Here is a 17,608-nt window from a genome sequence, read left to right as displayed (position 1 = left end):
AACCTGTTTCCAGAGGCACGTCAGGCCCAGGAGGCTGCCAAGAACGCTTTCAAGGATTCCCGTGAGTGTCTTGGTGTGATGTGTAGTTTCTTTGCGTAACACAGAAAACGCCGAGTGTGAACAGCTAGAAAATACATTGAGGTCTGTTTGATGGATGAGTGCAATTCCACTTTCCTTTTCATATTTTAAGAATGTATTAAGACTAAGTTAGGAGATCAGAGGTGGAGAAAGGCATACAAGTCATCTATGCATACATTTTACGTATCGGACTTTGCACCAGCAAAGTATAGTTGATACAGCAGTGACTTTACACATACAGCAGAAGTTCTAATAGTACATGACCCTCCTCCTTTAGGATTACTAGTAATGTGACTGTATGTCTGATCTGTGTGTCTAACTCCAGAAGAGAGTTGGTCCAGGGCGATGCCACAGTAAATGAGCGACAGCTGCAAGGTCGGGCTGAGGTGGAGTTGGAGAGAGTGGTTCTAAGAATAGCCCTCTATCATTGATGGGGGACATGTGAGAGGGCTATACATAGCCCAAAATATACTGCATGCCCCCTGGCTGGAGTCTCATATAATTACATTAGGCTGAGGCCCTCACCCCATACATACCCTTTCACTTGACTTCAAGTTCAACTCAAATCAATGTTTATTGGTGGTGTACACAGTTTAGCAGCTGTTCAAACTAGAATGGTCCAAACACACCAAGACAGTCGTGAAGAGGGTACGACAAAGCCTATCCCCCCCCCCCCCCAGGAAACTAAAAAGATTTGGCATGGGTCCTGAGATCCTCAAAAGGTTCTAAAGCTGCAACATCGAGAGCATCCTGACAGGTTACATCACTGCCTGGTACGGCAATTGCTCGGCCTCCGACCGCAAGGCACTTCAGAGGGTAGTGCGTATGGCCCAGTACATCACTGGGGCAAAGCTGCCTGCCATCCAGGACCTCTACACCAGGTGGTGTCAGAGGAAGGCCCTGAAAATTGTCAAAGACCCCAGCCACCCCAGTCATAGACTGTTCTCTCTACTACCGCATGGCAAGCGGTACCGGAGTGCAAAGTCTAGGACAAAAAGGCTTCTCAACAGTTTTTACCCCCAAGCCATAAGACTCCTGAACAGGTAACCAAATGGTTACCCAGACTATTTGCATTGTGCCCCCCCCAACTCCTCTTTTACGCCACTGCTACTCTCTGTTTATCATATATGCATAGTCACTTTAACCATACATTCATGTGCATACTACCTCAATTGGCCCGACCAACCAGTGCTCCCGCACATTGGCTAACCGGGCTATCTGCATTTGATTTGATTTGATATAGCGGGTGTGGCAAAATGTTAATAGCTCCTAACAATGCAATAAACTGTCAAACAATTAAAATGTAAGAAAATAAATATTAAAAAATTGCACATATTCTCATGCTATTGACCAACACATGATTCTTTGCAAAGCACTGTGTAGTTTGTCAGAGTTACTTTCAGTTGAAGTATTATTAGATGTCTCCGGGGCACCTGCAACAAGCATCTCTGGATGTGCATTTCACTCACAGACTCCTCTCACAAAAGCAGTCAGATATGGGACTGAGTGTATGGGGTGTTGTATGCATTCTTTGTACTAAATACAGGACAATGATGCTCCGTATTTTGCGTAAATGAACATTTAAAACCAGCCTGCATCATACTAGGGAAGTGATTGACATCAGTGATCAGAAGCAATGACAGAATTAATTATTTAACCAATGTTTAATATTTTTTTTCCCCATTTTGGCTTGTGACTCCTGCATAGCCTACTGTACTGGAATTAGCTGTGCAGTGTGTATTTTTATCTGGATTTGGCAGTCCAGCAATAGCAGTAACTGATAAATGAATGTTAAGTAATCAATTCTCAATGAAGCCCCCTGATTCATGTGAGGACCGAAAAGGGAGAGAAAGAAAGATGGGTTGTTCCACAAAATGAGTGCCTTTCGTGTCCCTTTGATATTGTAAGTAGAAATTGTGCACCAATATTGAATTTTAAAACCCTGTTATATTTAATTAAGTGCCATTTAATATGGAGAATTCTACAAATCAGATTTTGTTAATGTGAATAAAGACTTGCTAAAGTGCCAAAATTGTGCATTTTGACATGTCCCTCCGTGCACCCTCTGGGACTTGTAGGAAGATTTTAACTCGCTTAACACCAAAATGTCTCCAGGTTTTTACCATCATTGTAAAGCCCTTGCTATTTTGATGCTTTCAAAAAGTAATTTCTGAAGATGATTTATTTCATGTGATTAATGATTCATTTCAAGCTCAACCCTGTTATGTGAACTCCTGTTTTAATACGGTGAAACTATTCCTTTTAAAATATATATTTAAAAGAAAATATTGAACATTTAATATTCAAATCATAGTGTAAAATCAGGTGCGCTGGTTCTACTCTTTTTGGGCATTTTCTGGTGTTTTGTTGGGAAAACTGAGCGGGTCGAGCAGAACACGCTGTTGTGGAAAATTCGATCCAAAGATTAAGGCATAGACTATTTAATTGTATAATAGAAATATCGTTAATTAAGCAGCTGCAGGGGAGATCTACCTCTGATTTCACAGGGAACAACTCCAAGAGTAAATGGTTACATGTCCCTTATATAGTGGGAGCTGATAATACAATCATACTGTTACACAACAGATATTTTATACAAGCAACAGTTCCGGAACACAATGGCCTTGTATTAGAGTGCAGACATACCAGGAGTCTATGAAAGGCATAACATCACAGTCCAACACAGAACATATTCCTTGAGAAATCGCAACAGCTCACCCCAAATTCTGCCACCACAACGTCAACCCAGTTAACAATAGATAGACAGGCTAGAAATGTTTTAACAATTTCATTTATTTTGTGAAGCCTGCATTCAATTTCCCCTCCCTGTTGCACACAACATGCTTTCATTCCCCTTGTCACAAGGGGATCTATGGCTGATTTAAGATGAAATCCTCAACCCTGTCACGGTCAACTTTATTTGGCACTTTTTTTATTCAACCTCTTGAGATGGGAGAATATGTTTTTATGAAGTTGAACATGTGCTCTTTATGATAGAATGTTGAAATCAAAACATTTTGGGGGACTAAGTTACATATCTCACAAGACACCAAATTGGTGGAACGACCCTGAGAGATAGAAAGATAGGTTTGCATTTGGAAGGCTCAATGCAGCGCTTTAACAAGCTCCACCTGATTGGTGGGGAAAGCTCCAGGGGGAGGGGCAGCCGTATAAAGTGTCAGTGTCAGGGCTTGCCTTATTACCCCACTTCTCCTCCCCTCATCCATATTGTTCCACCTCTCCTTACTGCCTCGCCTCCCTCCCTTATGACCCCACCTTTCCTTACTGCCTCCCCTACCTCCTTTATTCTCACACCTTCCATCATTTTCAATGATGCGTCCCCACTGAACGATTTGGGCCGCCTCTGATGGTGGGATGGCATCGATCACGAGGACAATGGAGTCAACAACTATAAATAGCTCTATCCAGTAAATAGGTGGGTGCTGCCGGTGCAAAGGACATCACGCTGCTTGCTTATACTGCGCCGGCGCCGACAGAGATGGCCGCCTCGCTTCGCGTTCCTAGGAAACTATGCAGTTTTTTGTTTTTTTACGTGTTATTTCTTACATTAGTACCCCAGGTCATCTTAGGTTTCATTACATACAGTCGAGAAGAACTACTGAATATAAGATCAGCATCAACTCACCATCAGTACGACCAAGAATATGTTTTTCGCGACGCGGATCCTGTGTTCTGCCTTACAAACAGGACAACGGAGTGGATCCTATGCAGCGACCCAAAAAAACGACTCCGAAAGAGAGGGAAACGAGGCGGTCTTCTGGTCAGACTCCGGAGACGGGCACAGCGCGCACCACTCCCTAGCATTCTTCTTGCCAATGTCCAGTCTCTTGACAACAAGGTTGATGAAATCCGAGCAAGGGTAGCATTCCAGAGGGACATCAGAGACTGTAACGTTCTTTGCTTCACGGAAACGTGGCTTACTGGAGAGACGCTATCCGAAGCGGTGCAGCCAACAGGTTTCTCCACGCATCGCGCAGACAGGAAAAAACATCTTTCTGGTAAAAAGAGGGGCGGGGGCGTATGCCTTATGACTAACGTGACATGGTGCGATGAAAGAAACATACAGGAACTCAAATCCTTCTGTTCACCTGATTTAGAATTCCTCACAATCAAATGTAGACCGCATTATCTACCAAGAGAATTCTCTTCGATTATAATCACAGCCGTATATATCCCCCCCCAAGCAGACACATCGATGGCTCTGAACGAACTTTATTTAACTCTCTGCAAACTGGAAACTATTTATCCGGAGGCTGCATTCATTGTAGCTGGGGATTTTAACAAGGCTAATCTGAAAACAAGACTCCCCAAATTTTATCAGCATATCGATTGCGCAACCAGGGGAGGAAAGACCTTGGACCATTGTTACTCTAACTTCCGCGACGCATATAAGGCCCTGCCCCGCCCCCCTTTCGGAAAAGCTGACCACGACTCCATTTTGTTGATCCCTGCCTACAGACAGAAACTAAAACAAGAGGCTCCCACGCTGAGGTCTGTCCAACGCTGGTCCGACCAAGCTGACTCCACACTCCAAGACTGCTTCCATCACGTGGACTGGGAGATGTTTCGTATTGCGTCAGATAACAACATTGACGAATACGCTGATTCGGTGTGCGAGTTCATTAGAACGTGCGTTGAAGATGTCGTTCCCATAGCAACGATTAAAACATTCCCTAACCAGAAACCGTGGATTGATGGCAGCATTCGTGTGAAACTGAAAGCGCGAACCACTGCTTTTAATCAGGGCAAGGTGTCTGGTAACATGACCGAATACAAACAGTGCAGCTATTCCCTCCGCAAGGCTATCAAACAAGCTAAGCGCCAGTACAGAGACAAAGTAGAATCTCAATTCAACGGCTCAGACACAAGAGGCATGTGGCAGGGTCTACAGTCAATCACGGACTACAGGAAGAAACCCAGCCCAGTCACGGACCAGGATGTCTTGCTCCCAGGCAGACTAAATAACTTTTTTGCCCGCTTTGAGGACAATACAGTGCCACTGACACGGCCTGCAACGAAAACATGCGGTCTCTCCTTCACTGCAGCCGAGGTGAGTAAGACATTTAAACGTGTTAACCCTCGCAAGGCTGCAGGCCCAGATGGCATCCCCAGCCGCGCCCTCAGAGCATGCGCAGACCAGCTGGCCGGTGTGTTTACGGACATATTCAATCAATCCCTATACCAGTCTGCTGTTCCCACATGCTTCAAGAGGGCCACCATTGTTCCTGTTCCCAAGAAAGCTAAGGAAACTGAGCTAAATGACTACCGCCCCGTAGCACTCACATCCGTCATCATGAAGTGCTTTGAGAGACTAGTCAAGGACCATATCACCTCCACCCTACCTGACACCCTAGACCCACTCCAATTTGCTTACCGCCCAAATAGGTCCACAGACGATGCAATCTCAACCACACTGCACACTGCCCTAACCCATCTGGACAAGAGGAATACCTATGTGAGAATGCTGTTCATCGACTACAGCTCGGCATTCAACACCATAGTACCCTCCAAGCTCGTCATCAAGCTCGAGACCCTGGGTCTCGACCCCGCCCTGTGCAACTGGGTACTGGACTTCCTGACGGGCCGCCCCCAGGTGGTGAGGGTAGGCAACAACATCTCCTCCCCGCTGATCCTCAACACTGGGGCCCCACAAGGTTGCGTTCTGAGCCCTCTCCTGTACTCCCTGTTCACCCACGACTGCGTGGCCACGCACGCCTCCAACTCAATCATCAAGTTTGCGGACGACACAACAGTGGTAGGCTTGATTACCAACAACGATGAGACGGCCTACAGGGAGGAGGTGAGGGCCCTCGGAGTGTGGTGTCAGGAAAACAACCTCACACTCAACGTCAACAAAACTAAGGAGATGATTGTGGACTTCAGGAAACAGCAGAGGGAACACCCCCCTATCCACATCGATGGAACAGTAGTGGAGAGGGTAGCAAGTTTTAAGTTCCTCGGCATACACATCACAGACAAACTGAATTGGTCCACTCACACAGACAGCATCGTGAAGAAGGCGCAGCAGCGCCTCTTCAACCTCAGGAGGCTGAAGAAATTCGGCTTGTCACCAAAAGCACTCACAAACTTCTACAGATGCACAATCGAGAGCATCCTGGCGGGCTGTATCACCGCCTGGTATGGCAACTGCACCGCCCTCAACCGTAAGGCTCTCCAGAGGGTAGTGAGGTCTGCACAACGCATCACCGGGGGCAAACTACCTGCCCTCCAGGACACCTACACCACCCGATGTCACAGGAAGGCCATAAAGATCATCAAGGACATCAACCACCCGAGCCACTGCCTGTTCACCCCGCTATCATCCAGAAGGCGAGGTCAGTACAGGTGCATCAAAGCTGGGACCGAGAGACTGAAAAACAGCTTCTATCTCAAGGCCATCAGACTGTTAAACAGCCAGCACTAACACTGAGTGGCTGCTGCCAACACACTGACACTGACTCAACTCCAGCCACTTTAATAATGGGAATTGATGGGAAATGATGTAAATATATCACTAGCCACTTTAAACAATGCTACCTTATATAAATGTTACTTACCCTACATTATTCATCTCATATGCATACGTATATACTGTACTCTATATCATCGACGGTATCCTTATGTAATACATGTATCACTAGCCACTTTATACTATACTATGCCACTTTGTTTACATACTCATCTCATTTGTACATACTGTACCCGATACCATCTACTGTATCTTGCCTATGCTGCTCTGTACCATCACTCATTCATATATCCTTATGTACATATTCTTTATCCCCTTACACTGTGTACAAGACAGTAGTTTTGGAATTGTTAGTTAGATTACTTGTTATTACTGCATTGTCGGAACTAGAAGCACAAGCATTTCGCTACACTCGCATTAACATCTGCTAACCATGTGTATGTGACAAATAAAATTTGATTTGATTTGATTTGATTTGATTTGCTTAGCGAGTACCACTTCCTCCTGATTCAGCTCACACCGAGGCTCGAACCCAGGACCTCTGCCTTGCTTGAACGTGTGACCGCCCTACTGAAGTGTCTTACCATTCGGCGCCATTAAGCTGCGTATGTGGCCACACTTCAGGCTGAGGAGTAAGTTTCACAAATCCCCATGTGCTACATTGGCCTGAGTAGACCGCAAGATGGAGAGAAGAGAGAACCCCCCCCACCACACTGCCGAGATGGTTTCTTACCATTAATACTGTAAATATTCATGCAGGTCAGGCAGCTGTTTGACAACATCGAACAGCATTTAGTTGTACTCTTTTGGCGAGAAAAATAAAATATTAAAAAGTTAAAAAGCTCAATTGTGATAAAATACTCACGGTGCCCTATAGATGTACTGTAAAAGACTGCAGACACAACATGCAGTATGGGAAACCAGACAACTCTAATGTCATGCCACTGCAGTCTCATCACCTAGGTATGTCTGTGGGAAATACTGTTTTTTAACTGATAAACATGCCTCTCACTCATCATTGGAAAAAAAAACAGAAATAACCCCGAAAACAGCTCACAAGTGAAACAAAAGTCACCTATTAAAACTGAAACGCACGTCATTCAAATGACATGTTAATGTTTGAGTAAATTACCAGAGCCTGAAGCTTGGGGAGGTCAGAGTGTACTAATGGACTGTGGCTAAACTCCTTTCTAGCTGCAGACAGCTTCTCGTCTCTGGAATCTCGCAACAACGTTCCCACTTCCATAAACAATACAGTGTGGTGGACAAAGTTGCATATTTTTCCAAGAAAACAGGCTGAAAATAAACCGGGGCTAAGCTCAAGAAATGACACCAGGAAATACCTGGGTTTATCAGACTGAGTGGGGGAAGACAAGTGTACATATCAGTGGTATTCATATGGTTAGTTACTTCTACTGGAAACGGAATGGGCTTCCGAGTGTCCGGTAGCGCAATCTATTGGGGACAGAAATAACAGATCACTGTGCCAGTCAGTGTATGTTCCCCAGCACACCAGTGTCTCTATACAGAGAGCACAGAGCAATGTGACCACTGTTTAAAATACAGTTGAAGTCGGAAGTTTACATACACCTTAGCCAAATACATTTCAACTCAGTTTTAAGAATGTGAAATGTCAGAATAGTAGTAGAGAGAATGATTTATTTCAGCTTTTATTTATTTTATCACATTCCCAGTGGGTCAGAAGTTTACATACACTCAATTATTATTTGGTAGCATTGCCTTTAAATTGTTTAACTTGGGTCAATCGTTTTGGGTAGCCTTGCACAAGCGTCCCACAATAAGTTGGGTGAATTTTGGCCCATTCCTCCTGACAGGGCTGGTGTAACGGAGTCAGGATTGTAGGCCTCCTTGCTCGCACACACTTTTTCAGTTCTGCCCACAGAGGATTGAGGTCAGGGCTTTGTGATGGCCACTCCAAAACCTTGACTTTGTTGTCCTTAAGTCATTTTGCCACAACTTTGGAAGTATGCTCGGGGTCATTGCCCATTCGGAAGACCCATTTGCGACCAAGCTTCAACTTCCTGACTGACGTCTTGAGATGTTGCTTCAATATATCCACATAATTTTCCAGCCTTATGATGCCATCTATTTTGTGAAGTGCACCAGTCCCTCCTGCAGCAAAGCACCCCCACAACATGATTCTCCCACCCCCATGCTTCACGGTTGGGATGGTGTTCTTCGGCTTGCAAGCCTCCCCCTTTTTCCTCCAAACATAAAGATGGTCATTATGGCCAAACAGTTCTATTTTTGTTTCATCAGACCAGAGGACATTTCTCCAAAAAGTACGATCTTTGTCCCCATGTGCAGTTGCAAACCGTAGTCTGGCTTTTTTATGCCAGTTTTGGAGCCGTGGCTTCTTCCTTGCTGAGCGGCCATTCAGGTTATGTCGATATAGGACTCGTTCTACGGTATGACGGCTACATGGTCCCATGGAGTTTATACTTGCGTACTATTGTTTGTACAGATGAATATGTTACCTTCAGGCGTTTGGAAATTTCTCCCAAGGATGAACCAGACTTGTGGAGGTCTACAAATTTTTGGGGGCTGATTTCTTATGATTTTCCCATGATGTCAAGCAAAGAGGCACTGAGTTGGAAGGTAGGCCTTGAAATACATTCACAGGTACACCTCCAATTGACTCAAATTATGTCAATTAGCCTATCAGAAGCTTCTAAAGCCATGACGTACTTTTCTGGAATTTTCCAAGCTGTTTAAAGGCACAGTCAACTTAGTGTATGTAAACTTCTGACCCACTGGAATTGTGATACAGTGAATTATAAGTGAAATCTGTCTGTAAACAACTGTTGGAAAAATTACTTTTGTCATGCACAAAGTAGATGTCCTAACCGACTTGACAAAACTATGGTTTATTAATTAACAAGAAATTTGTGGAGTGGTTGAAAAACGAGTTTTAATGACTCCAACCTAAGTGCATGTAAACTTCCGACTTCAACGGTATATCTGGAATTCCAGCCAAACAGGTGATACAAGTTTGTACCTCTATTTCAGATGTTAAACAGTTGTTTCCCTCTTACAGCATGTAGAATATGTATCATGTAATTACTTGACATACATATATTAAACCAATTGTGCCTTTCTGCTGAATAAACCTTGTTAATCATCTCTTATTACAGTATGTTGGGTGTTCTAAGAAGTTCGATGAGATGTTCTGTGTATGTATCACAAAGGTCACAGGCAGGTCATGAGGTAGACAAATGCCTCATAACTGGTGGTGGTGACCTTGGTATTGTCATTTTTCTCAGGCTCTGACGTTAGTCGGTTTTTTCTCTCCCTTCACTTCTAGTCTGAGATACAGTCAGAACTCATGGGAGACAGGACTCTGTATATCACACTAGCCATCTGGGGAGACCACCGGCACACACACAGGCAGGCGATCACACACACACACACACACACACACACACACACAGTGCCTACTAATTACTAAAAGACTATCCTATACTGAACAGGATCTGTGTCATTGATACGTCATCTGGTCTCCGCAAACACAGAAGACAATCCTCCGCGTTTCCTTTCCTCTACAGAATAAATTCAAATAAGCCTTCAGGTCGATGTCATTCAGATAAAGAAAGAATAGACATTAACGTCTAAAGCTAATAAAAAGCAGTCAGGAACAATGTTCCCTCTAAGCTGGGGGTGGGCGCCAAGCTCCCCCGAGACTGCCGCGCAGCAGAAGAACTATCAGTCGGTGCAGAGAAGCATGAGATTGAACGTCACTCAACTTTCTAAAGTGTTCCCCCTTAGTTAATACTATCAACGTTTCCCTTTACTGTAGAAATTGTGATCGAATCAATGCAATATTAGTCACTTTCAACACAACATACCGAAACAAAAAGAACTATGTAAGTCTTATTAGTATGCAAAATTAACTATGCAAGAGATGAAGGTATAGGTAGAATGCATCGGAGTATGATTATTTTGCATTGAGAGAGAAGACTCAGGCTCTACACAGACTGGCGCGCCATAACCAACTGGAGCTGCAGTAGGCCTATATGCAAATAGACCATTGTCATATGGATCTGTGCCATTGACTTTGTACTGGACTATGGTTACAGCATGAGTGGTGGTGAGTAGATGCGCTTGCTTTGAGATCAAAGTGAGAGCTACATGTAGTGAGTGACTTGTGCTCATATGTAATAATGTCAAGCCCTGCATGTTTTTTTCCATGTAGGCTGAATGACAGAACAGCTATTTCCATGCTACAATGTTATGGGATTAATTTTCTTCAAAGTTTTTGATGGTAGGCCACTGGTAGGCCTACATTATGATCAGATAGCCACAGTAGCTTACTTGGCCACTGTTAAAACTGTAAGTTAAAGCGGGTACATCCTCAGTGTTCATAGTAAATGCACGACAATGTTCAAATTTGCGCTCACCAGACCTGAAATGTAGAAAAAAATATAGGAACATTGTTCAGGACCCATGTGCAGATGACTAGATGAAACTTGTCAGTCAGTATGGATCCAATCTCAGCCACTGAAAATGTGGGTTTGGTGACCCCCTTCGTTCCTGCCCAGTCCGGAGCGAGGTCTGACTCCTGCGATTGACACCAGCTGGGCAGCGCTGCGGTGTTCATGGGAACCCCAGAGATCTGAAGGGACCTTTACTTTTGTTCCGTGCCAGAGACAGATGTTATTGCCAACAGAGTGGGCTTCCAGAGGATGACACAGCGCCTGGAGTCAAAAGTCATATCTCCCCCCTCCTGTTTTTTTTCAGCATGGCGTGAGAACCAGCTCCAGGGGCCTCACTGACCTATGACAATCAAAGTGTGTGTGTGTGTGTGTGTGTGTGTGTGTTTTTCTCTGCGATGTTCCCGGGGGCCTGGAAGCAGAGAAAGTTGGAAAACAGACGATTGGCCGTTTTTTGGTGTGTGTGTGTTCCTGGTGATGCGTAAACGGTATTGGATGGAAAGGGTCACCTGGTTTGGGAAGGGGGATGTTAGTTTTGTACCCCCCACACCATTGTGCTTGACCTGACACCCGCAGCAGAAGCTAGTTAAGGACCATGTCACCTCCACCTTACCCTACACCCTACACCCACTACAATTTGCATACCGCCCCAACAGATCCACGGATGACACAATCACCGTTGCACTGCACACTGCCCTATCCCACCGAGACAAGAGAAATACCTATGGAAGAATCCTGTTCATTGACTACAGCTCAGCCTTCAACTCCAAGCTCATCCTAAACTCAGGGGCCTGGGTTTGAACCCCCCCTGTTCAACTGGGTCCTACACTTCCTGATGGGCCGACCCCAAGTGGTGAAGGTTAACAACAGCACCTCCGCCTCGCTGATCCTCAACACATGGGCCCCACACATATCTCCCTTAATCATCAAGTTTTCTGACGAGTCAACAATGGTAGGCCTGATGACCAATAATGACGAGACATCCCACAAGGAGGAGGTGAGAGCCCTGGCGGAGGGGTGCCAAGAAAATAATCTCTCTCAACATCAATAAAATGAAGGAGCGGACTACAGGAGACATCAGTAAGAGCACACCCCCATCCACAGATAGGGCCACAGTGGAGGGTTAAAAGCATCAAGTTCCTCGGAGTGCACATCAATGATAACCTGAAATGGTCCCGTCACACAGACAGCATGGTGAAGAAGGCGCAGCAGCGTCCCTTCAACCTCAGGAGAAATTAGACCCTTACGAACTTCTACAGATGCATCATGGAGAGCATCCTGTCGGGCTGGTACGTTATTGAATAGTACCCTCAAAATACCATTCTGAACGTCAACAGTGAAGAGGCGACTCAGGGATGCTGGCCTTCTAGGCAGAGTTGCAAAGAAAAAGCCATATCTCAGACTGGCCAATAAAAATAAAAGATTAAGATGGGCAAAATAACAGACACTGGACAGAGGAACTCTGCCTAGAAGGCCAGCATCCTGGAGTTGCCTGTTCACTGTTGACGTTAGAACTGGTGTTTTGCAGGTACTATTTAATGAAGCTGCCAGTTGAGGACTTGTGAGGCGTCTTTCTCAAACTCTAATGTACTTGTCCTCTTGCTCAGTTGTGCACCGGGGCCTCCCACTCTTTCTATTCTGGTTAGGGCCAGTTTGCGCTGTTCTGTGAAGGGAGTAGTATACAGCGTTGTACGAGATCTTCAGTTTCTTGGCAATTTCTTGCATGGAATAGCCTTCATTTCTCAGAACAAGAATAGACTGACACGTTTCTGAAGAAAGTTCTTTGTTTCTGGCCATTTTGAGCCTGTAATCGAACCCACAAATGCTGATGCTCCAGATACTCAACTAGTCTAAAGAAGGCCAGTTTTATTGCTTCTTTAATCAAGACAACAGTTGTCAGCTGTGCTAACATAATTGCAAAAGGGTTTTCTAATGATCAATTAGCCTTTTAAAATTATAAACTTGGATTAGCTAACACAACATGCCATTGGAACACAGGAGTGATGGTTGCTGATTATGGGCCTCTGTATGCCTATGTAGATATTCCATTAAAATCTAAAGAAAAATCAGCCGTTTCCAGCTACAATAGTCATTTACAACATTAACAAGGTCTACACTGTATTTCTAATCAATTTGATGTCATTTTAAAATGGAAAATGTGCTTTTCTTTCAAAAACTATTTGGAAAGTATTCAGGCCCCTTGACTTTTTCCACATTTTTATACGTTACAGCCTTATTTTAAAATGCATTAAATTGTTTTTTTCCTCTCATAAAGCTACACACAATACCCCATAAGCGCAAAACAAAAACAGGTTCAGACAATTTTGCTAATAAAAAAAAGGGGTCTGAATACTTTGCGAATGCACTGTGTATATATATATATATTTAATTATGTGCATTGTTTTGTATTGTATGGTATTATTACTGCACTGTTTGAGCTAAAAAAAACATAAGCATTTCGCTGCACCTGTGATAACATCTGTAAATCTGTGTACAGGACCAATAAATTTGATTTGATGCACCACCAAAAACATGAAACAAGAATGTCTTTGAAACTGCAGCTCTAAACACAGCTTACTCATGAAGACAAAGCATCAGAGCTAACAGACTATTCCTTGGAGGTCCCACGTACCAGTCTAGAGTAAAGTATTACAACACTTACCATCAAACCTGGGTCAAACACAATGTCAAACACTCAATGTATTCACTTCATTTAGGTTGAGCTTTGCACTTTGAGACTCTTTGTTTGGTTCCATTGTACCATAGCTGGCTTTATACAGTCAGATGTAGATCGAGAAAACATATTATTCTTCATCCAGTAAAATCCTTTTCAAAATGGCTGACCAACATCAGTGTACTATAATTACCTTTGGTTTGAAAGCAATGGGATATGATGTAGATTTCACAGCTTGTTAAAGAGAAGGAGATTGCTCGAGTGCATAGATACATAGATACCCCAGCTAATCCAGTTGTGCTATTTTCTTTTGTCTATTCAATTCAGTCCAATTCAACCCTACTGTATGAACAGATATGGTCCAGCCTTCTAGTCCGTACAGGCTTTCTTCAGGCTGCCAAGAGAATAGGTGATCTTAGTTATTTCAGGGTTGTGACAACACATTGAGAACTGTTCAACACAAATGCCATGGTTAACATTTGCTGTCCTTTGTAAATTAGATTACATAGAGCTCTTTATACTGTATGCTCTTGAACCAAGTCTAGCCAAAGTTGTTTTAGATAGAAAATGTCAGTAGCCTCTCATCTGGGCTAGCTTCTGGTGCATTATCTGTGTCATTCTGGATACTGGTATTGGTTCCAAACATGTTATACAAAGTTATTTATCGAACAAAATTAAATCCCACAACATAATACATTCACTGTGTATAAATTCTTACAGGGTGAACAAAAGGGGAAAATGTTCCGTGTACAACAACATATGATACAGCCGTGGGTATATGTTTTCTAAATATAGCCCTTGAGGAGAAGTCATTGCATAAGAAGAAACATGGAGTCAACAGAACCAAGTCTGTTGATTATTTCTCTCTGAGCCCTGGCCTAATGGTGGGGAGCGACTCTCCAAACACCACAGCTTGACTCGCTGTCAACAGGGTTAGAGAGAGACACACATTTACTGGACATAATACAGAGAGCTTACCACATGTAGTTCTGAAGTTCATGAGATATACATGTTCGTGTGTGTATGACACACGCATATGCATGCACGGTACACACAAACAAACAAATGTCGCTGATACCAGAAAAATATTACTACGGGACTTTTTAACTGGCTTGACCAAATGGATTAAGAATAATATGTGAAGCAAATATAAATCTTATAACCATTGTAATCCAGATGAGCAGTTTAAAATAATGTGAGCCTTTGACGTTTAGCTGCTTAAAAAAATGGTATGTTTAGCTCGTAAGTTGGTTAGGGCACAGCTGAACCAAAAATGTATGTACCCCTTGACCCAATGAGATAATAAAACCCATATTATAGCACATTAATCATAAATAAACTTCTTTAAAACGTCAGTAGAAGGTTCACTTTTGGAAAGATCTACAAAGCAAGGCTAAGCATTTCGCTACACTCGCATTAACATCTGCTAACCATGTGTATGTGACAAATAAAATTTGATTTGATTTGATTTAAAAGATAGTGGACAAAGGCAAATTAGACCTGTCAACTGACTATTTTGTTCCGTGTTCTGGCTGAACAGTTACGGGAAAACTAAGCCTCTGCTCTGTACCAGCAAATAAGAATCAGAGGTCAAAAATGTAATCTATGAAAACCGCTTAAAAAATAAACAGGATGTTTACATGAAGAGTGCCAATGTAGGGGGAACAGACAACTGGGAGAGGAAGATAAGCTACTGTGGTGGAGCCAGTAGTGGGCCCTGTTCAGGCCTGTCAATAGAGACAGCTACAACCCAACGGCTGTATACTTCAATCATCTTACACTGGCTAACGGTCTAGTGTGGAACCTGCCTCTCGTGGCCTTACTTTCACCCCCTCCAAGTGGAAATAATTCCCCTGAAAAAGGGCCTGTTGACAGCGGAAGCGAACAAGTACAGGCTCTTTAAAGAAGTGCATTTTAACTAACCAGAAAGAGGGTGTACTTGATTTTTATGCTATTCCGAGAATAATCATTCCATCTGAGGAAGTATGTTGATCACCGATCAGTAGCACCCATCTGCTTTTGTTTGCTGTAACACTCTGACACAAACATCACACACTGGCACATTGCCAAGCTGCAACTCATGACTACTTACTACGATACCATCAGCTCTGCCACGACCTAGGGAGGAGACAAAAAGCCATAAAACTGAATGAAGTGTCATGAAAAATGTGGTATTCCAGAACATGCATTTTCCCAACAGAAAAGGGAAAATCCCACTGCTGCTACAGTACCTCACAGTCCAACCAAATCAAATCAAGAATAAACAGGATCTACGAGAGATAGTCAGCCATTCTTGGAGGAGAAGGGATCTTTAGTTTTTTTAACACCTAAATCTCTCTTTTTGATGTAAATGGGTTCTTATAAACTGGGTGGTTTGAGCTCTGAATGCTGATTGGCTGACAGACGTGGTATATCAGACCGTATACCACGGGGATGACAAAACATTTATTTTTACAGCTCTAATTACGTTGGTAATCAGTTTATAATAGCAATCAGGCACCTCAGGGGTTTGTGATATATGGCCAATATACTGCGTTGCGTCGTGCATAAGAACACCCGTTAGCTGTTGTATATTGGCCATATACACCTCACACCTCTGGCCTAATTGCTTAATTATAGAATGATCCAGACACTTTTTTTTGTGATTTCAGTAGATTTTGATTAACGTATCCACAACCAGCGATTAATTTCCTCATCGTCGTTGTGTAGTATGAGGCTCTGAAAAAACATGAACAAAGGTTCCAAAAACACCCAAATATGTCCTTTCAGAAATGGAAAGCTCGCAGTATAATGATGCAGGTCTTCAGATGTTGTACACATTAAACTTTATCCGCAACGTTATATTCCATTTTGTTGCAACTCAAGTGGTATCTCTACGTCCAGTCAACAGGTAACTGCCAAAATAAAGGAACACTTGACTAAAAGAGGGACAAAAAATATATTGAAAGCAGGTGCTTCCACCCAGGAAGTTCGAGACACTTGTAGAATCTACACTAAGGTGCATTGAAGCTGTTCTGGTGGCTCGTGGTGGCCCAACCCCCTATTAAGACAATTTATGTTGGTGTTTCCTTTTTATGGCAGTTACCTGTAACAGCATGCTACACAGAGAATGGAACAGCTGGATAGGGGAAACTGGTGAATTCGACAAAATGGAATTTAACATTGCGGATAAAGTTTGGAATGACCCAATTTAATATGGACAACATCTAAAGACCTGCATCACTTTACTGAGAGTGTTTGCATTTGTAAAAAAATATAATAACAATAAATCTGGACCATTCTATAACATGCCATTTACATCAAAAATAGAGATTTGGTTGTAAAAAGTCAAACTTCTCTTTTAACCAATTATATGTGGATTTTGTTGTGCGCTTGGGGTTATTGGCTTGCTGGAAGATCCACTTGTGGCCAAGTTTCAGCTTCCTGGCAGAGGCAACCAAATTTTTGGCAAAAATATCCTGGTAGTGGGTAAAATGTATGATGTCGTTAACTGTTCTCATTTAGACGCCAAACCCACCACTGGTGTGCGTGGCCAAAGATATTTATTTTCATGACCAATGCACCGGTTCCAATCCAAGTGCCAATGCCGTTTAGCAAACTCAAGGCATTTACATTTGTTGGATGACATGAAAATAAGCTCTTTGACCAGGAACACCAGTGGTGGGTTTGGCGTCCAAATTAATTAAATTGTTGCCAGTAATACAGTTACAGTCATTACCCCTCTTGATAACACGAAAACACTTAACCAGCTCCGGTGGGGTGAGTTAACTGTTCAGAGCTAAATGTTTTTTCATTTGAGTCTGAAAATAGCTAGCAAGCTAGCCAACATTAGCCAGTTAGCGTGGGTGCTTGACTGTCATTGTGAGGTCAGAACACGCAGATCAACCCTACTCGTCGACCAGAACGTCCAGTGTG

At 43.2% G+C, this 17,608-nt stretch overlaps 1 protein-coding gene across 5 annotated transcripts in view; it reads right to left on the bottom strand.

Annotated features, from left to right (window-relative positions):
• LOC110493316 (cAMP-specific 3',5'-cyclic phosphodiesterase 4C) overlaps positions 1–17,608 on the bottom strand; it is a 153,857-nt gene that overhangs the window by 25,772 nt on the left and 110,477 nt on the right. The gene's annotated exons all lie outside the window — the stretch shown is intronic.

The sequence above is a fragment of the Oncorhynchus mykiss genome, chromosome 1 (genome assembly GCF_013265735.2).
Source record: "Oncorhynchus mykiss isolate Arlee chromosome 1, USDA_OmykA_1.1, whole genome shotgun sequence".
Lineage (NCBI taxonomy): Eukaryota > Metazoa > Chordata > Actinopteri > Salmoniformes > Salmonidae > Oncorhynchus > Oncorhynchus mykiss.
Note: the sequence above shows the minus strand (reverse complement) of the source record. Positions and strands in the feature narration are given on the sequence as shown.